This window comes from Ceratotherium simum, chromosome 21 (assembly GCF_057802395.1).
Source record: "Ceratotherium simum simum isolate JZ-2026a chromosome 21, ASM5780239v1, whole genome shotgun sequence".
In the NCBI taxonomy this organism is placed as follows: Eukaryota; Metazoa; Chordata; class Mammalia; order Perissodactyla; family Rhinocerotidae; genus Ceratotherium; species Ceratotherium simum.
This window is the reverse complement of record NC_141920.1, coordinates 11,826,391-11,846,708: the sequence shown is the minus strand read 5'-3', so window position 1 is coordinate 11,846,708 and position 20,318 is coordinate 11,826,391. Positions and strand designations below refer to the sequence as shown.

The 20,318-nt window shown below is 55.0% G+C and overlaps 1 long non-coding RNA gene across 1 annotated transcript; it reads left to right on the top strand.

The window, feature by feature from the left end:
• Nucleotides 1-8,969: 8,969 nt before the first annotated feature.
• Nucleotides 8,970-10,144, top strand: LOC147914192 (uncharacterized). Its single transcript, XR_015555557.1, has 3 exons — nucleotides 8,970-9,058; nucleotides 9,138-9,227; nucleotides 9,320-10,144. It is a non-coding gene; the product is annotated as an uncharacterized LOC147914192 (long non-coding RNA).
• The last annotated feature ends 10,174 nt before the right edge of the window (nucleotides 10,145-20,318 follow it).

Sequence of the window (20,318 nt, the reverse complement as noted above, 5' to 3'; positions counted from 1 at the left end):
TGAGATGGATGGTGTGGATGATTTCATGGTTGAATACTGTGAATTACTGATGGATGAATGAACAGATAAACATATAATTATATGAGTAAATAGATTAATAAATGAAATGATGGATGAATTAATAGATGGCTAAATGAATAAACACATAAAGGGATAAATGGATAGATGGATTGGTGATTTCATAAGTGAATGGATGGGTGGATGGATGGATGAGTGGATGGATGGATGGATGGATGGGTAGATGGGTGGGTGGATGGATGGATGAGTGGATGGATGGATGGATGGATGGGTGTATGGACGGATGGATGGATGGGTGGATGGACGGGTGGATGGATGGGTGGATGGATGGATGGACGGATGGATGGATGGGTGGGTGGATGAGTGAGTGGATGAGTGAGTGGATGGATGGGTAGGTGAGTGGATGGCTGCATGAGCAAACGCATGCAATATCATAAGGTCTGAACTGAGGTCAAGATGGGGGAAAGAAACCTCATCCCTCCCTGATGCGGCAGTTTGTCAAGTTTTTGGAGTTTGAAAGTTTAATGAAAGCAATGAACCATATCTCCAGAAAATTGCACATAGACATAGAACGCTGTCATCTGTTGTAAGAGGGTGGTGGTCATCAGGCTTAGAAGCCCCCTACAGGCCCCTCAGAGTCCTAGTGCAGAGCAGTTAGTTTCTCTTTATTCTTCAAGCCCTGACCTTGGAGAGGAGCCCAGGCCCAGAGGGATGACGGCAGCTGGGATGGGGACGTGGGTGTCCCAATGGGAAGGGCACTGGTGTATTATTTGTTCGTTGCACAGCATGGCTGTGACTTTTTCGGAAGCCTGTGAGAAGATCCCTGTGAGAAGACAAAGCTGCCTCTCACAGAGGCAAGTGTTTGGAGCTTGAAGTCAAACAGATTTCATCTTTAATCTCGTCTCTAACACTTACTGGCTGGGTGACCTTAGGAAAAGTACCTCACCCTCTGGGCGTCCTCTTCACCTACAAAACAGGGGCAGCAATAATCCCTCCCCTGTCGGGTTGTCAGTATGTAAACAGGTGTGTGAAGCACACGGCCTGGTGCGCAGGGCAGAGGGAGCGCTCCGTAGACGCTGGTGGTGGGGTATCCAAGACGCTGTCCTGTCCCTTAAAGAGCTCACAGTCTGCTAGGAAAGACAGAGAAGTGAACAGAGGGTGCCTTCCTCCACACAGGCTGGCTGGGGCCGTGGTGGGACCCCGAGACATCACGTCAGTGTCCGCTGGCGCTCAGCACCCGTTTACATTAAAATCTCCTTCTAGCCAGGGGCTGCAGAGACTGGAAAGCTACAGGCCGCATTTCCCAGTCTCCTGCGCAGCGAGGGTTCTGTATGCTCCTTCGGTTCCGCCAAGCAGATGCCCTCCCGTGGGATTCGGGAAGCAGGGGCCGTCTAGGTTTTGCCTGGACTCTCTTTCTGCCGATGAACACGGTCACAGACTGCATTTTCTTGCGGCAACATACACGCCTGGTTACCGGTTCCGGGGTCTAGAAGTGGTGGCCTCCCACTCTCCCGAGAGCTGCGACGGTGGCGTGGTCTCAAAGCCAACAGTTCCCGTGGTGGCCTGCGGATTCCCCACCGTCTGACTGGCCGAGGGGGCAGCTCCCGCGCTGGGCCAGTTCTGCATGTTGTTTTGGAGCCCCTCCAGCCCTCGAGTGGCTTTGCGAGCATCAAATTCCCTGCGTTCCATCCTTTCTGCGTAAAATACCTGGGGGGGTTCTAGTTCCTGCAGCTGTAGCTGACTCACACACGAAGGCCCCCAGGGACCTTGGGGGCCAGGGAAGGTTTCTGAAGCCCACGACACCTAAGCCGAGTCCTGAAGGGCCTTTGGGCAGGGTCAGTTAAGAGATGGGGCTGGGGGCGGAAAGAACACTCCAGGCAGAGGAACAGCCTGTGCAGAGGCTCAGAGATGGGAGGGAACACAGGCTATGGGAGACGTGAGGGTAGTTCAGCTGCCTGGAGTGTACAGGGCTCAGGGCGGAGGACATTGGACCCAGCAGGGCTTTGCAGGCTGGCCGAGGTGCTGGACTTGCTTCTGGAGGTGACGGGGAGCGAGACCTGCCAGCCGCAGGGGCAGTGAATGTGGTACACTGGATTTGGGGGTGAGGGAGGTACACTGGATTTGGGGGTGAGGGAGGTACACTGGATTTGGGGGTGAGGGAGGCCAGTGCAGCATAACCGGGAAGGAGGCAAGAGCAGTCACCAGGGCAGAGGTGAGAGGCAGATGGAGGTGAAGGACACTGAGGACGAGACTTCCCAGCCCTGGTGACCAGCTGGGTGGAGGGTGTGGAGGGGGAGGCATTATGGACGATGCTCGGGCTTCTGGCTTTGGCCATCAGGCAGATGGGGGGCCTCAGGCAGATGGGGGCCTCAGGCAGATGGGCCCTCAGGCAGATGGGGGCCTCAGGCAGATGGGGGACCTCAGGCAGATGGCGGGCCTCTACGAGGAGGGAAACGGATGCAGGGGAGCAGTCTGTGGGAAGCGGCTGAGATCGCTCTGGAAGCGTAGGTGTGGAGGATGCCTGGGGGCCATCCAGGAGTAGGCATCCAGGAGGCTTGCAGACCCGTGGTCAGAGAAACGAGCTGCCAGGGCGGAGACAACAGATTGGATGTGGACAGGGGCACACGACTTTGGGGAAACTAAGATTCCCAAGGAGTGTGTGAAATATTCATTCAACAAACACTGTGGGAGCCTGAGACGAGCCCTGTCTGTTCATTTCTGAGTACTCAGCACCCGGCCGAGGGCCTGGCGCCTGGTAAATAAGCCAAGGGGGAGCACGGGGCTGAGCCCTGGAGGATGGGCTGGGTTCCAGCAGGAAGACATGGGGTGAGGCCCCCATGGTCGACTGTGTGAGGCCTGGGTTTGAGCCCAGCTCCTGTGCATGCTCGTTGTAGTGCCCTGGGCCCGACATTCTCCCTCCCGAGCCTCAGTTTCCTCATCTGAAAATTGGCCCTAAAGGGAAGTGGTGGAGATTCAAAGTGATGCTCGTGGGAGCGTGTAGCTTGGAGCACAGTGGGTGGGCAGCGATGTGAACAGGCTGCTGAGGGCAGGGCTTTGGGGACTACCCGGGGCACAGAAAGAGTCACCTACTTCCCGGTGCTGCACGGACACGGGGAACGGGAGGGAGAATTAGGACCCGCCTGGCGAACATGTCCACAGCTGTGTCCCATGTGAAAGGAGACCTCAGTCCCCACCCAGGCCCCCCCACCCCACAGCCAGCTGGAGCAGGCGGGCGGGGAGCGCATCCGTGGGGTGGAGGAGGGGACCAGATGACAGGAACCTTCTCCACAGGCCCTGGGGCTGCTGGCGCTGAGTCTTGGCCGCCATCCCAACCCTCAGATCCTGACTCAGGATCAGGCTGTGATCTGCTCCTTCTCCGGCTGCTCCATCCGGCCAGGCGGAGGCTACAGACTGGAGGTCCAGGGGACTGAACCTGGCCCTCGGGTGGGTTTTGTTCAGCCCACACAGAATTTTTTAATGAATGAAGCCAACATTTAAAAATCTGTAGATATTACATAAAAACCCATGTTTTTGGCCCCCCTTGGAAAATCAGAGGATCTGAGGATCTGATTTTGCTGGGTCCCCGTTCCCAAGGGGCCACACTCAGCTTTAGACAGGGCACGTGCCCCAGTCCCCACCACTCCCTCTTGTCTCCCCAAAACTGAGACCAATGAATAGTAACTATTTACCATCTTACCCTGGCCCACTTCACCATTTAAAATCCCTGCCCGGCCCCTGGTGGCACTGAGTTTTCAACCCCCGAGTTACTCTCTTTTTCCTCCATCGCCACCAAGGCCTTGGCCCTGGTTCCAGCCCTGGGCCCCTAATCTGCCACCGTGAGCTCCTCAGGGTCACTGTTTGCCTCTCCGCCTGCCCCAGAGGCCAGCACCACGCCCTGGGGGATGGGGGATGGGCGGAGACTTGGCTGGGCCAGCTGGACCCGTGGGAGGCAGGCCCACATCTGCTGAGCTGTGTCAGCTGGGCCTGGTCACACTGCGTGGCTCATCCCTGAGGCATGTGGGACCAGGCGCTATGCTCAGCCCGGCCGGGGATGTGGGCTATGTCAGGGCCGCGCACGCGCAGCAGGCCTAATGTTTCAGCCGCAAACATTGGCTGAAAAGAGGGAAGGGGGAGGGGAGAGAGGCAGAGCCGCTTTAGCAGAAAGTGCCCCAAACACAGAGGCGGAAAGACCTGGCTTCACACCCTTAGTCGCTGTGTGACCTTGGGCAAGTCACTTCCCCTCCCTGAGCCTCCAGCTTGAGGTGGAGCCAAGGAGAGGCCCAGCAGTGGTCATGCGGCCAACGTGGGGCCGCCTGGAATGGAGAAAAAAAATCCCAGGCTTTGGGGTCGGGTCGACCTGCCGCTCGGGAGCCGGGTGACCCTGGGCAGGTCACTTCTCCAGCTGGACCCTGGAGCAAAGGTCATAAGCTCTGTTCTGGCCAAGCCCTCACCAAATTATTCTGAGGGAAAAAAGAATTCATTCAGTCAACAAATATTTACTGAGCACTTCCTGCGTGTCAGGCGCTGGGGACACAGAGGGACACGAGACAGTCAAAGGTCTTTGCCCCCCTGGAGTTCACACTTTTGTGGGGCGAGCAGACAATAAACAAGATAAATAGGTTGTATATTATATTTGAAAGGCTCAGTTCTACGCAAAGAAATGAAGTGGGAGGAGATGGGGTGTGCTGGGGATTTAAATAGTGGGGTCAGGGCAGCCTCGCTGAGCAGGTGACTTCCCAGCAACAATCTGCAGGAGGTGAGGGAGGGAGCTACCAGGGGGAAGAGTTTCCAGGCAGTGGGAACAGCCAGTGCAAAGGCCCTGAGGTGGGGTGCAGCGAGGAGGAGTCCTGTGTGGCTGGAGCAGAGTGAGTCAGGGAGAGTGAGAGGAGGGGAGGGCAGGGAGGGGATGGGGGCGCAACACACAGGGGTCGTTGTAAGGACTTTGGCTTTTTCTCTGCAGCAGGTGGGAGCCATGGAGGGTTCGGAGCAGCGGAGGGACGTGGTCTGACCTGGGTTTTCACAGGATCCCTCTGGCTGCAGGTGGAGAATGGACTGCAGAGGACAGGATGGAAGCAGGGAAGACAGAGGGGGAGGTGGCTGCAATGGTCGGCCCTCTGTTAATGATCATGTTCCCCCCTTGCTCTAAAGCCTCATGGCTCCCCATTGCCCCTGGACAAAGCCCAGACTCCCCGGCATGACATTCAAGGCCCCCATTACAACCCCAGCCTCATTGCTCCCCACCCCCAGCCCGACTAGATATTCCTCCTCGCTGCTCCGTGGGCTGTCCCTCCTCTGCCCGTGCTGTTCCCTCCGCCAGGAACGCCCTGTTGTCCTCCTTTGCGACCCAGCTGACGCGTGGCTCATTCCACCTGAGCTAGGAGTTAGAAAAGTGAGAGCGAGAGAGGAAGGCCTGTTCCCCAGGAGAGGCTGGGGAGGGCGGGGCTTCATCTCCCTCCTCCGCAAATACACCTCGGGGCCTCCGCCAGCAAGGGCGGCTTCAGCTGTGGCCCGCACACGCCTCCTGTGTGACCTTGAGCAAGTCACATGCCCTCTCTGGGCCTTCTGCTCTGTAAAATGGGACGGCGATGAGACTCCTCATAGGTGGTTCAGATGATGGTGCCTGAATTCGGGGGCTGTTGTCACCATGGGAGTGATGGCATCCTCAGAAGATGTGACTGCACAGGGTGGCCCTGAGCTGGTGCCAGGGATATCTCCAGGGAGGGATGCCCTTGGCAGCCCCTGGCATCTCCAACTTGGTCGCCCTTGAGTTGCCTAAGCACCCACTGTGTGTCCAGCCCCAGCTCTGTGCCCGGGTAGGGACAGAGGCCAGAAGGCCTGGGTTCAAGTCCCAGCTCTGCCACTTGGCAGCTGTGCTGTCTGGGCAAGTCAACCCTCAGCTTCCTCATCTGTGAAATGGGGAGAGTTAGTCTTTACCCCCTGGGTGATGAGAGAAGGGGTGAAGTGATGTGGATAATACATCCCACACACGGAGTCAGCAGTGCTGGCCATCACTGTTACTTCCAGTGCTGTTTACCAGCTGTGTGGCCTCGGGCGTTGCTCACCTCCCCGTGCCTCGGTGTCCTCCTCCATGGGATGGGGCGATAACCCTGCCCTCCCGGGTCTCCCTGAGGACTGAGCGAGTCCAGTGTGTATACGTGGTACCTGGACCGGGGCAGGCACTCGTGACATTTTGTAAGATTTCAGAAGTGGAATTGATTTAATTGGCACCGTGGGTCGTCGCTGGTCTGTGAACAGTCCATCTGAAATCCTTTGATTGTCCCTCTGGCCACACAAATGCCCACTTAGTTTAACTGAACTTAACAAAATCAATGAGATGACAAAGAAAATTCCCAGCCTCCCGCCATTCATGGCGACCCATCAGGGGACGAGAGACACAGGCGCATCCGATGAAGAGCACGGGGAGAGCTACGCGGTCATAGTAATGTTTCAGTGACTGTGACCATGCAGCCTGGTGACCTCGGGCAAGTCCCTTCCCTTCCCAAACCTTCACTCTGTTCTTCTCTGCGGTGGGTTTGATAGCCTCCTACCCGCCCTGTCTAGCTCGTAGGATTATAGTTTGGCTCAAATCCATCACGGCTATCACTTATTAAGGGCCTCCTGTATGCAAAGTAATGTTTGTCGTCTCCCTCTCCCTGTCCACCCCTCCCTCCGGGAGGGAAGACTGAGGCTGCCCGTTTCTTAGGGGAGGACAGTGCGGCTGGGGAGGAGGCTGGGGATGCGGCCGAGGGAGGGAAGGAAGTGGGGGGCTGGGGCCGGCCGTGCTGACGCAGCTGTGATGTCAGAGCCAGGCCGCAGGCGGTGGCCGGCCCGGGGCTCATGGTGTGCTCTCTGCTGGCCTGGCCCGGCGCCTGCCTGGGGGGGCCCGCTGCCCCTTAACCCCTTCCCGGCCTCCCTTTCCCAGACAGCCATCCCCCGGGCCCGGCCTTGCCCACAAGATTCCCAGATTTCACAACTGGGGCTGGCGCTGAATCATGTACAGTAAGTCCGGGGAGAGACACTCCTGCTGCCCGGCGTCCCCGGGACAGGACAGCCGCCAGGCTGCCCTCCCTCCCAGCGGGCTGAGCGGCTGCCAGGGAGCCAGGGAGCGGCCCTCGGGTGGCTGACCGGCTGGGGGCGTCAGGCAGGACGCACCACCTCTCTGGGCTGCCCCGGGAGCCGAGGGTAGGGTGGACTCTCGGGGACCTTGAAGCTCTGGGGAGCGGGGGCAGGCCGTGGTGGTCGCTGGTGACCCGGGGCAAGCCCCTCACTCTCTAAGCCGCAGTCTCCTTATCTGGAGAACACGGATGATCATACGACTGGCCTCACCGGGTCACTGCGAGGATTAAGTGAGACGGTCTGTGAGCGGTGCTTAGCACAGTCAGTGCTGGTAAATATTATTATTGTTGTGATGTCGAGCTCCTGCCGATGTTCTTTAAGACCCTGGAGAGGTTGTTCAGTCCTTTGGGTGACATTTCCCATGGAACACCCACCCCTCCCCTCAGGATATCATCTTCATGACATCAACACACACTTGTTGAGCGCCACTGTGTTCCGGGCTCTCCACCTGCTCCTGGAGGCTCAACAGTGAGCGAAACAGAACAAGCCCTCTGTTCTCACAGAGTCCGTGTGGTAGTTGAGGGAATCGGGAAGTTGAGGTCACTGCAGGGTGACCAGCGCTCTGAAGGAAATGAAGCAGAGGGTGTGATGGAGTGGCCGCAGGGCCCCTCTGAGGAGGTGACACTGGCACAGACCCGAAGGTGCCAGCGTGCGGGGGCGGGGCGGTGCCCCAGGCGGGGGAGCTGCAGGTGCAAAGGCTGGCGCCGGGAGCCAGGCGTGTCTGGGGGCTGCTGGGCCAGTGTGGCTGCAGTGGGGGCTGAGGGGCCGAGGGGTTCCAGGGGAGCTTGGAGGCTGCACGGCCCCTGGCCCTGGACCAGCTCTCCAAACCCCCGGCTCTTCCCGAAGGTGGTGCTGTCTGGAGCCTGGCCCGGCCCTGCAGGGCAGCCGCCTGACGAGGACCTGCCTCTTCCCATCTGGGGCCCGGGCCCAGGAGCTGCCTGCCCCCGGGGTCACCGTGCAGGGCTGGCCCCGTGCTGGGGCTGCAGCTGGGCCTCGGGCTCCCTCTGGGAGGTGGGGGTGAGCCCAGAGGGCTCTGGGGCAGGCGGCCTCGGGGAAGCCGAGGGTCAGACCTGCCGTGAGCCTCCCTGCCTCTCGCCTGCTCAGGCTCTGGCCTGTGCAGCTCGGAGCCTCAGTGTCCCCACCTGTGGGATGGGCACGCTGCTGCCTCATGGAGGGGTTAAACGTAGAAGACGGGGCTCCCACTTTAGCATCTGCCACTGCCCGGGGCTGACCCCTGCAAGAGGAGAAACGTCCAGGGGTCCGCAGAGACCAGGCTGTGTGTTCACGCCTGGACCAGGAGCCAGGAGGCGCGTGTGTGTGTGCACGTGGGGCTGGGTGTGGGACTAGATCAGGACCCAGGAGCCACGAAGGAGGGAAGAGGGAAGAGGGGTCTTCCAGGGGTGCGGGGCATTGGAGCCTGGTGCTGGGGCCCAAGAGGGGGCAACATGAGGCCTAATCAATACCCCAGGGGTGTTTTAGAAACCATTTATTTATTTCTAGAAAAGTCCTTCACCATTTCCCGTCAGGTCGTGGAGGCCAGGGTGGCTGACGGCGTGGGCGGCTGTGGCCTGACACGTCCCTGAGACTGAGGCAGCTGAGGAGATGGAGCGGCCGAGATGCACAGTGCCTGTGGGTGTGTGAGGAACAACCACAGGCCCTGCGGAGAGGCCAGGCTCTTGCCCCCACTGGACAGATGAAGAAACTGAGGCCCCGAGAGGGAGGATCATTGCCCAGTCCCCGTGGCCGGGGGAGAGACAGACATGAGACCGGAACCGGGCCCGTCTGGCTTGTGACCACCGACAGCCTCAGCCCCGCCTGGTGCTGGGGTCTTGGGGCCAGGATGGCGGTCAAAGCCAGATGTTTATGGCCTGTTGGGCCCCTACACATCTGGAAAGGAGCCGGCCTGGGGTTGAATCAGAACCAGGTGCGACCCCTCTCCATCCTCCTCCCGGCTGGGAGTGATTACCGGTCAGTAGCGCCCACTTCCTGCCACCTTTCATCAGGCTCCCGGAGCTGCCAGGCCGTCATTAACCCTCACGGCTCCCCTCTGAAGCGGGCACTGCAAGCAGACATGTTATTAAGCCATTTTTAAGGTGGGTAAACTGAGGCAGAGCCCATTGCAGCCTGGAAGCCTGTTGTACCCCATAACTCAGCTGCTGAATCAGCCTCCACTTTCTTCCCACAGGAAGCAGAGGGCTGGCGCCCAGATGCCCTGCAGCCCAAGGGCCAAGCTGCAGGCAGAGAGCTGGCAGGTCCTGGACACCCCTTGTTCCTGCCCTCTCACCTCTCAGAAGCACAGGAGCGTCGGCTTGGGAGCCAGACGGAAGGTGGCTGGGATCTGGCTCTGCTGTGTGACCCTGGGCAAGTCACTGCCCTGCTCTGTGCCTCCATTTCCTCCTTGGTAAAACAGGGATGATCAGGCCCACCTCGTGGGTTTGTCAGAGCAAAAAGCACGGGGCCTACCTCTGATCCATCTCCTCTCCCTCCCTGTGCTCTGGCTACGCTGGCTTCCTCACTGTTCCTTGAACACACCAACCCACTTCCTACCTCAGGACCTTTGCATGTGCAGTGCCATCTGCCTGGAATGTCCTTTCTTCAGATCTCCCCATGGCTGGCTCCCTCTCATCTTTCTCAGCTCAAGTGTCACCTCCTCAACCTAGAGTACCCCCCTCCCACCCCAACTCCTCCCTCTGTTTTATTTTTAATTTTATTTATTTATTTATTTTTCCCCCAGAGCCCCAGTAGACAGTTGTGTGTCATAGCTGCACATCCTTCTAGTTGCTGTATGTGGGACGTGGCCTCAGCATGGCCGGAGAAGCAGTGCGTCGGTGCGCGCCTGGGATCCGAACCTGGGCCGCCAGCAGCAGAGCACGCGCACTTAACCACTAAGCCACGGGGCTGGCCCTCCTCCCTCTGTTTTATTTTCTCAAAGCACTTGTGAAAGTAACTCATTTACCTTGTTTGTTTCCTTGTCGGCTCCACCAGAGCAGGAATTTTGGTCTGTTCCGTTCACAGTGTATTCCCAGAGCTCAGCTCAGTGTCAGGCACACAGTAGGTGCTTAAGAAACGATTGCTTTCTCCACCTCTTTCCTTGCTAGGTCCAAGATCAGCCACGAACTGTGTGACCCTTGGAACCCTTCCCCGGGGGGGGGGGGGGCGTGTGGACTGGGCACCATTCTCTTGAAGGACTCAGGCGGCTTTGAAATTGCCGGGACCTCAGCCTCATGTCTCCGCAGGTAACGGGGGTTGAGATCAAGAAGGTAGGTGAGGGGAGACCAGGGCCCCCCCCCCCGCTGGGTGCAGACGCCCCTCTTTCCTGCAGCTTCGACCCCTCCCCCGGTGCCCCAGGTTTAAGGACTCACTCTGGGCAGATCCCCGTGCCAGCCGCCCCCTCCCTTGGCACGTCTGTCAGTGCCCTTGGGGGAAAGAATTTGGAAAGGGGAAGAAGAGAAAGAAAAGAAGGGGAGTGCGAGGGGACGGTTCCCACACCTGTGTAAATAATTTGTCATCTTAAAACTCGTCAAATATGCTCACCTTTAATGCCCGGTTCTTGGGCTTGTTTTCCTTGGCAAGGCCCCCACGGGAGTGGAATTTCGGCCGAAGGGAGCCCAATTGTCGTCTTCTAAGCGTGTTCCCAGGCCGGGGGCCGGGGAGGGGTCTGGCTGACACTCCACTTCCGTCCCCAGAAGTACCAGAACGTTCCTGGGATTTAGGGAGCAGCTGCCAGTTCTGGAAGATGTCCTAGAGTTCTGGAATGTTGGAATTCAAACGGACTCCTGCCCATTTTCCAGAAGGGGAACGTGAGGCCCAGAGAGGGGAAGGGATTGGCCTGAGGTCACACAGCATGCTAGAATGAGCTAGAGTTGGCCAAGAGAAGGTGAAAAGTCTATAGACAGGTCAGTATCCATCTCCCACTTTTCAGGTAGTAGCACCCCAATTTCCTACTGGGAACTTCCTCTTCCCCCATCTCAGTCATGAGGTTTGGGTGGGATGTCCCAGGGCCCTGTCTCCTGGGGGGACGGGGAGGGGCACGTGACCAGTGATTGGCCCGGGAATGGGCATGTGCCTAAGCCTGCCCAATGAAACTCAGTCTTGGGACTTTGGTTGCTGAGAACTATTTGCGAAGGAGATGCAGGTTTTCTGTTGGATTGAGAGAGAGCAATGAAAGCCTGCAGCATCAGGACGACACAGGGAAAAGCCTGCCTGACAGAGACCAACACGGAGCAGGACAGGGTTTGAACCCCCAGATCCAGCCATACCTGAAATTAGACACCCTTGGGCTTTTCAGTGTCATGAGCTGCTACATTTCCCATTTTTGCCTGAACGCAGTTTGGGCTGGTTTCCTGTCGCTTGCAGACAGAAGGTTCTGACTGGCCCTGGGCCTGGAGGAGGGGCAGGGAAGAGAGTCTGGGCAGAGGACATAGCATGTGTAGTGACCCCAAAGCAGCAATGCCAAGGGACCTGCAGGTGACAGGGAGGAGGAGGAGGAGGCCCCCCAACCCAGGGCAGTTTAGGAGTCGGTCAGGAGGTCAAGGGGGAGAAGGGACGACCCCAGCAGAGGAACAACCAATGCGAAAGCGTGGAGGGGCGACTGTTAGTGAAGGCTGACTACGTGTCAGGCTCGCACTGGGGGCCAAGGGACACAGAGACGAAGAAGGTGAAATTGAATCCAGCTGCTCCGTAACCGCACCGGCTCCTCTGCTGACGGGGCTGAGCCGTCACAGCTCTGCACCCATGTCGCTGCTGTGCCCCACAGCGTGCTGTCGCAGACACTCCCAGTTGGTGACAGGAGCCACTGGGCCACATGACATCCTTTCATAGGGGCAGATAGAGCATCGACTCTCACTGGGTCATGTGGTGAGAGTTATTCCCTTTGGAAACCGTTTATAGTCCTCCCTTTACATCAAGGAGCATCTCTGTTTGGTGCTAACCTGTCTCTAACACCGAATACTCGCTAATCTTTGTGAAAAAGAGCAGGTCTCGGGCTCCGCACCTTCGGCACACAGTTTTGTCTGGCCAGACTATGTATTGGGCTGTGGCACACACAACAGACGGGCTTGGCTTGATGAGCTTCCACAGCCGTGTAATCAGCACCCAAATGAACAGATGGAAGGTCACCCCCCCCAGAGCCCCTCTGTCTCCCCTCCAGTCACCTCCCCCCCTCAGGGGCACCACTATCCTGACTTCTGTCACCATAAGTCAGCATCACATGTTTTTGAACTTTACATCTGATCTGTTTGTTTCTATAAATTTACCTTTTCCAGAACGTCATATAAATGGAATCCTACAGTGCGTTGCCTCTTGAGTCTGGCTTTTTTCACTCAGCAGCATGGTTTTGAGAGGCCTTCATTTCGTTGTGTGTTATCAGGACATCGTCCCTTGTCATTGCTGAATAGTATTCCATCGTATGGATGTGCCACAGCCTGTTTACCCATTCACCAGTGGAGGGATACTTGGGCTGTTTCCAGTTTTTAGTGATTATAAATAAAACCACTGTATACATTTGCAAACAGGTTTTGTGTGAACATAAATTTTTATTTATCTTGGGGAAGTCCCTTGAGTAAAATTGCTGGGTCATACAGTAAAGTGTATATTTGACTTAATCAGAAACTGCCGAACTGTTTTCCTATGAGTCTGTCCCCTTTTGTGTTCCCACCAGCAATGTGTGACAGTTTCGGTTGCTTCCCATCCTCGCCAGTACTTGGTATTGTCAGTTTTTAAAAAAAAAATTTAGCCATTCTCCTAGGTGTATACTGGTGTGTCATTGTGGTGTTAATTTGCGTTTCCCTAATGACTAACGATGTTGAGCATCTTTTTATGTGCTATCTGCCATCTGTATGTTTTCTTTGGTGTCGTAGTGTCTGTTCAAACTTGTTGTCCATTTTAAAAACCAGATTTTTTTTTTTATTAATGGGTTTGGAGAGTTCTTTGTATATTCTGGATGCAAATCCATCCTTTGTCAGATATGTGAGTTGCAAATATTCTCTCCAGTCTGTGGCTTGCCTTTTTGTTCTCTTAACGGGCAGACCCTAATAACATTGTTTTGTTTTCATTGCGGTGATTTTTCTGGTTATCCTTGATTTGTGGCAAGTGTTCTTTGCTTTTCTCAATTCTGGTGATAAAATCAAATGTTCCTTTTTAAAATAAATTTATTTAAATAAAAAGGTACGTCAACTTGAAGAAAAACCTTAAGTAATAGTGGAATTGGAATGCACACTGCACAAAAATCATACAGGCAGTTACTTGGATAACCAAAGCGTGGGCAGCTCCGATTCATTCCATCAACGAGCATCAGTTGAGCACCCACTGTGTGCCAGGCCCTGTCCTCAGTGCTGGGACACAGTGACGAACAAGAGGAACAGTTTCTGCCCTTTGGGTGATGGTTTCTCTCCAGCGAGCTCCTCTTCAACCTTCAAAAGCCCACTTGGATGGCCCTTCCTCTGTCCAGCCCTTCCCTGGAAAACTCAGTGCACCTTATTGCAATTTTCTGTTTGTGTGAGCGTCTTCCTGGGAAGGGGATATGCCTGGCAGCCTCCAGTCAGGTCACAGAGCCTAGTGCCTAGGTTCTCAATAAATAGCACCTCATGACATAGACACCATTATGAGATGCCAGAGACGAGTTTGCTGATTTGATTGATTGAAATCAGCCAGGTCCACCCTGGTGAAGGGGCCCAGAGCCGCTCGCCACTGCATTCTGGGCCCATGCAAAGCAAGGTCATTCTCCTTGGCCTCCCCTCCCACTGACGAAGACACCAAGAGAAGAAGCCTCCAAACCCACCACGAGCAGCTCCCTCCCAGCTCCCCACCCAGTGCCTGCGGATGCCTTCCTCAAGTGCCTCATCGATCCCATAAACACTTACCAGTCTTTCTTCACCCTGACCTGGCCCCGGGGACCGCTTCACTCCAGCCTTCCTCTACCCTTCCTCCTGCTCTCTCCACTCTAGTGCACCAGCCTGCTTCTGCTCCTCCAACACTCCGAGCTCATTCCCACCCCTGGGCCTTTGCACTTGCTGTCCCCTCTATCTGGAACCCTCTTTCTCTAGCTCTTTGTATGGCTGGCTTCTTCTCCACATTCAGTTCCGAGGTTAAATGACCCCTCCTCAGAGGCCCTCCCAGGCCATACTATCCAACACTCCTTCTACTTTTTATCCCATCATTCTGCTTATTTTCTTTGTAGCATCCAAGTCTCTCATTCCAGAGTTTATCTCTATGTTCACTTGTTTCTTGTCTGTGTCCGCATTCGAGTGTCAGTACCATGAGAGATTTTGGTCTGTCCTCTTGGTCTCCCCGGTGCCCAGCCCAGCACACAGTAGGTCCTCGATAGACATTTGTTGAATGAATGACAGAGCGCGTGAGCTCTCCCTTCTCAAGATGCCCTCAAAGCAGAGTTGAGCTACCAGCCCATGTGTCAGGCTCATTGCCCTCTGGGCTCCTTCAGGGTGGGACCCCGTGCCCTCCTCCTAGCCTCATGTGGGGGCCCCTGTGCCCAGCCCCGTGCTGAGTGCTGCCCGCTGGGTCCACCAGGCTTGTGTCCTGCCAGCGTCCCAGCCAGGGGGAGCATTCCTCCATCCTCGGAGCTGGCCTTTCAGAAGTTGTTCTCAGGACCTCACAAGCCATGGGCCGCCATCGGGGCTGGCGATAGCCGTGTGGGGCACAGGGACCCCACACAAAATCCCAGCAGCTCACTCCACGAGAGAGTCACTGCAGCTCCCTTTCTGTCCTGACTGTGCCATGGGGAAGGAGAGGCTCCACTTTGCGCTTGTGCGTCTACACCACCTTCCTCCGACCTGTCCTTTCTTTTCAGGAAACACAGGGTGGCCCCAACGCCAAGCCATCAGCGGCAGTGGAATCTGGCTTTGTTTCACTTCTTAGTATAATTGGCTGAACATCTCCAATTTGCAGCAAGGGCCTTGGGTTGGGTTTAGCTAGAAGCACATCCCTAAGAGAATAATTTGAAAGCAAGTGGTTTCTTTGGGAGGTGACCCAAGAAAACACTGGTTGGGGAGTGGAGAAGTGAGACCAGGAAGCCAGGGCGGCCAATGCAGAGAGTGTCATGGAGCGAGTAACCACTGTGGGCACCGGGGACTCGATCTGCTGCAGGATCTGGGAGATGGTGTAGACGGGGCACTTCTGAGTCACCCACCTGCGGGTGGGGGTGGGGGTGGGGGCGGTGAGGGGGCAGAGGGACGTGTCCACCCACTCCTGCTAGGCTTGGCTGAGGGCAGCTCCCTGGTGTGTTACTTCTCAACACTTCTAGCCTGCCGCAGGGGTCAGAGCCTGCAGGTAAAGAAGGGCAGAATTCACAGAGAAGCTGTCTGGTCCTGGACTTTTGTTTTTTGGGAGGTTTTTGATTACTGTTTCAATCTCTTTACTTGTGATTGATCTATTCAGATTGTCTATTTCTTCTTGATTCAGTTTTTGGAGGTTGCATGAGTCTAACACTTTACCCATTTCTTCTAGGTTATCCAATTTGTTGGCATATAGCTTTTCATAGTATTCTCTTATAATCCTTTGTATTTCTGTGGTGTCTGTTGTGATGTCTCCTCTTTCATTTCTGATTTTATCTATTTGAGCCTTCTCTCTTTTTTTCTTAGTGTGTCTGGCTAAGGGTTTGTCAATTTTGTTTCTCTTTTCAAAGAACCAGCTCTTAGTTTCATTGATCCTTCCTATTGTTTTTTCAGCCTCTATTTCATTTATTTCTGCTCTGATTTTTTTTATTTCCTTCCTTCTACCGACTTTGGGCTTTGTTTGTTCTTCTTTTTCTAGTTCTTTTAGGTATAGTGTTAGATTATTTATTTGAGAATTTTCTTGTTTCTTCAGGTAGGCCTGTATTGCTATAAACTTTCCTCTTAGAACTGCTTTTGCTGCATCCCACAAGTTTTGGTATGTTGTGTTTTCATTTTCATTTGTCTCTAGGTATTTTTTGATTTCTCCTTTGTTTTCTTCATTGATCCAATAGTTGTTCAGTAGCATGTTGTTTAGTCTCCACTGTCTCAGAAAATTAAAGATATAAATACCACATGATCAGGCTATTCCACTTCTGGGTATTTATCCAAAGAACATGAAAACACTAATTTGAAAAGATATATGCACCCCTGTGTTCATTGCAGCATTATTCACAATAGCCAAGACTTGGAAGCAACCCAAGTGCCCATCAACAGAAGAATGGATAAAGAAGATGTGATATATATATTTATATAAAATGGAATATTACTCAGCCATAAAAAAGACGAAATCATGCCATTTGTGACAACATGGGTGGACCTTGAGGGAATTATGCTGAGGTGAAATAAGCCAGACAGAGAAAGACAAATACCATATGATTTCACTCATATGTGGAAGGTAAACAAACAAACACATAAATACAGAGAACAAATTGGTGATTACCAGAGGGGAAAAGGGGAAAGGGACACATGTGCACAGTGATGGTACTGCAATTTTTAAGGGCATTCAAAGCCTTTAACAAGCAGGAACGACTCCTTCATGACCCACCAAGGTGGGTGTCTTGGGGGCAGTGAAAAGGCCACCCCATCCCCCCAGCCTGCCAGCCTCACACCCACCCAATGCTGCCCCGGATTCCTGGGAGTCTTGGAAACAGGCCCTGAAGCTTGAAGCCCTTTGTGACTTGGGGACTGTCACTTCACGTCTCTAGGCCTGTCTGTTAGAAGGGTGCATTCTGAAGTCAAATGAAAGAGAAAATGTGCAAAGAAAATAGCCAAGACAGTTCTGAAAAAGAAGAGCAAAGAGGGAGGACTTGTCCAGACGTTAGAATGGATAACAGAGGGACAGAAAATAAAACAGTATGGTGTTGGCACAGAAGTGGCCAAATACATCAAGAGAATAGAATAGAGAACCCACAAATTAACCAGGCGTCCCCTGTCCTGCCTAACGGACACAAAAGGATTTGAAAAGGGAAGATATCAGTTAGCATGGAGTTCTCTGGATTATGTCCGGGCTGGGGCAGTGGCCTCCCAACAGGCTCCCCATCTTTTTGGCCCTTCCCTCTGATCCACCTGCAAAGGCTCGGGAGAGACCCACCCTAACGGACCACACGCACCCCATGTCTACTCTGGAAATCTCAGAAGCCTCCAACGCAAGATGAGTTGGATAACAGGTGACGTGCAGAAGGACGCCCCCCTTTGTGGTTCTCCTTGATTCTTCTGATGACCCACGGAGAAAGCCTCACTGGTGCCGATGGCCTGACCACCTCTCCAGACCGTGCTCATCTCCTTTAGGAGGCAGAGCCGGCCTCAGCCCGGAGCCCTCAGCAGGCCACAGCATCCAGCCAGAACTTAATAATGTTGCTCCGTGAGCGTTGCTTTTAAGGTTACTTTCCATCGGTAGAAATGAATAACTTCTTTTCTCTTTCTGGTAGTAATACAAATTTTCCTTTAAAAGTCATTTTACTGACACGGTACAACGAGGTTGAACCTCCAAAACGTTATGCTAAGTGAAAGAATTCAGACGGAGAGGGTCACCTATTGCTGATTCCATTTCTCTGAAATATCCAGAATAGATCAATCCATAGAGACAGAAGCAGGCTGGTGGTTGCCAGGGGCTGGGGTCGGGGGGATGGAGAACCAGGAGCAAGTGCACCATGGGTACGGGCCTCTTTTTGGGGAGATAAAAATGTTTGGCAACTAGTTAGAGGCGGTGGTTGCAAAGCATTGTGAATGTACCAAATGCCACTGAATTGTTCGCTTTGAAATGGCTAATCGGATGTTATGTGAATTTTACCTCAATAAATTATTTTTAAAAAACCAACCAAGCAAAAAAACAAAATCAATTTACTTAATAAAAAGTACGAATGGCTTTAAAGATGACTTTTGAGCGAGGTTAGGAGACGCTGGCCAAGAGGATCGTTCTCATCTCCAGGCCTTGGCTCGTGGTTTGCCTGGGCCTGGAATGTCCTCGCCGCTCGCCAACGGGATCCTGCCCATCCCCGCAACCCAGGCCAAGCCTCACCTCTGCAGGAAGCCCTCCTTGATTACATAGGCCCATCGGGCGACCAGAGCCGTCAGGCGGGCCCAGTCCTGCAGCCCTTCAGACCTGGGTGTGAAACCCAGCCCAGCTGCTTACCCGTGGGGAGGAGTCTCGTAATTTTGGACACGTTGCTTAACCTCCGCAAGAGGGCCTCAGCCTCCTCACCTGTAAAGTGGGGGTTCATGAGAGTTCTGATCTCCTGAGGAGGAGTTACGACCTGGCAAGTCTACAGACAGGGCCTGGAGTGAAGCAGACGCCCCTGATGCACACCCGGTGTCTCGCCCGGATCGCAGCGTAATTGCATTGATTTGCCCCCTGTTTCTTGGACTGTGAGCGAGGCCCGGGCCTTCCTGATCTCTGTATCCGCGGTTCCCCCACAGGGCGCACACACAATAGGCCCCCAAGAAGGGCACGCTGACTGAGCCCAAAGGAATCCCAGAATCCCCCCTTCTCTCTACACCCACTGCCCCCACCCTGCCCAGCACCTTCGTCGCTCACCTGGACTGTAGCAGTTGCCTCCGCCCTGGTCTCCTGGCTTCTGTCCTGTAACCCCAACCCCATCAATTCCCCATGCACAGCCAGAGGGGTCTCATTGGAACCTAAGTCAGATCCTATCCCCACCCTGCTCAGAACCTTCCCGGGGCTGAAGTCCTCCCCGTGGCCCACAAGGCCTTGCGTGACCTGCCTCCCCCGCCATCCCCTCTCTGCCCTCATCTCCCCCCACTCTCTCCCTCTTGGCTCCAGCCCTGATCTTCTCTCGCTGTTGCTCTAAAACTCCAGGCCTCCACCTCAGGGATTTTGCACCTGTTCTTCCCTTTGCCGAGGACACTCTTCCCCAGATGTCACCCCCTGCTCACTTCCTCACCTCCTTCAGGCCTTGGTTCAAATATCCCCTGTTCAGGAAGGCTTTCCCTGGCTTCCCAGGTCTCGTTGGACTCCAAAGGTCTTTTCTTCCCCCAGGGAAGGCCGTTGGCTGGGGTCCTGGGCCCCGTTCTCCAGGCCTCTCTCTGGACTTGGGGCCCAGGGTCAGCCGTGGAGGCAGACAGTGCCCAGGCTGCACCTGGTGCAGAGGCCTCTGCCCGCCCCTGGGGGAAGGCGGCCCTGCCTGCTCACTGGCTCCCAGGGTGCAGGTGGGAAAACCCCATCTCCTCCTCCGCTTACCTGACTTACGCTGACTCAGACCCTCACCCCTGGCCAGAGGGAGCCCGCAGTGGCCCCACCCGGCCCCTTGATGGGAAACAGCGCTGCTAGGGCCTGGCTCGGCCAAACACTGACTCACCTCACCCCGCCCAGCCTCTGCCCCTGGAAGTCACACCTCCCTCTGGCCAGAGACGCTCCAGCCCGTCACTCCCAGGGGAGCCCTCCTCTGGGAAAAGCTTTTTCCTTTGCGCCTTTGCCCAAGCTGGGTCTTGGCCCTCACTGCCCATTGCCTGGGAGCCCTTCTGTTCCTTCAAGGCCCAGCCCGAGAGCCATCTCCTTCCAGGAAACGTCAGAGATTCCTCTGGCCAGAAGGGTGAAGGGGTAGTGGGAGAGGTAATAATAATGACAACAAATGCGACGACTGTGCAATATTAATAGTAACTAGCCATGCTTACCATGTGCCAGGCTTATTGGCTTGGCTCATTCAGTCCTCACAATAATCCCATGAGGTGTGGGCTTTGGTTTCCCAAGGCTAAGAGAGGTTAGTAACTCGCCCATGTTACCAGCTGGTGGGTAGGAGAAGAGGGATTTGAACCTGGTCTGGATGTCAAGCTGCCATTCTCACCCCCAGACCTGGAGAACCTGGTGGAGCCCCTGAGGCTGGAACCCAGTCAGCTGGGGAGAGATTCCTGGGGTCTGTCTCAGGGTTCTGCCCCTTTCCTGAGAGGAGTATAGGCCTCCTTGGGGGGGCCCTGCCTCCAGCACAGGCTGGTCCTCAGTCCCTCCATCGAGGTGAATCCTCAGAAGGCAGGGTCTGGGCAATCCACCGACAGTCGCTGAAAGAGCATTGACACATACAGAGCAGTGACCGTGGCCTGGGACTTAACCCATTAACCTCCCCAGCCACCTATGAAGTGGGAACAGTTACCAGCACCCATTTCACAGAGGAGGAGACTAGGGTCCAGAGTAACAGGATTTGCCCAAGGTCACAGAGCCAGGATATGGCAGAGGCTCAGTTCAACCCAGGATTGCTCTGACACCACAAGGCCAGAGTCCCCTCT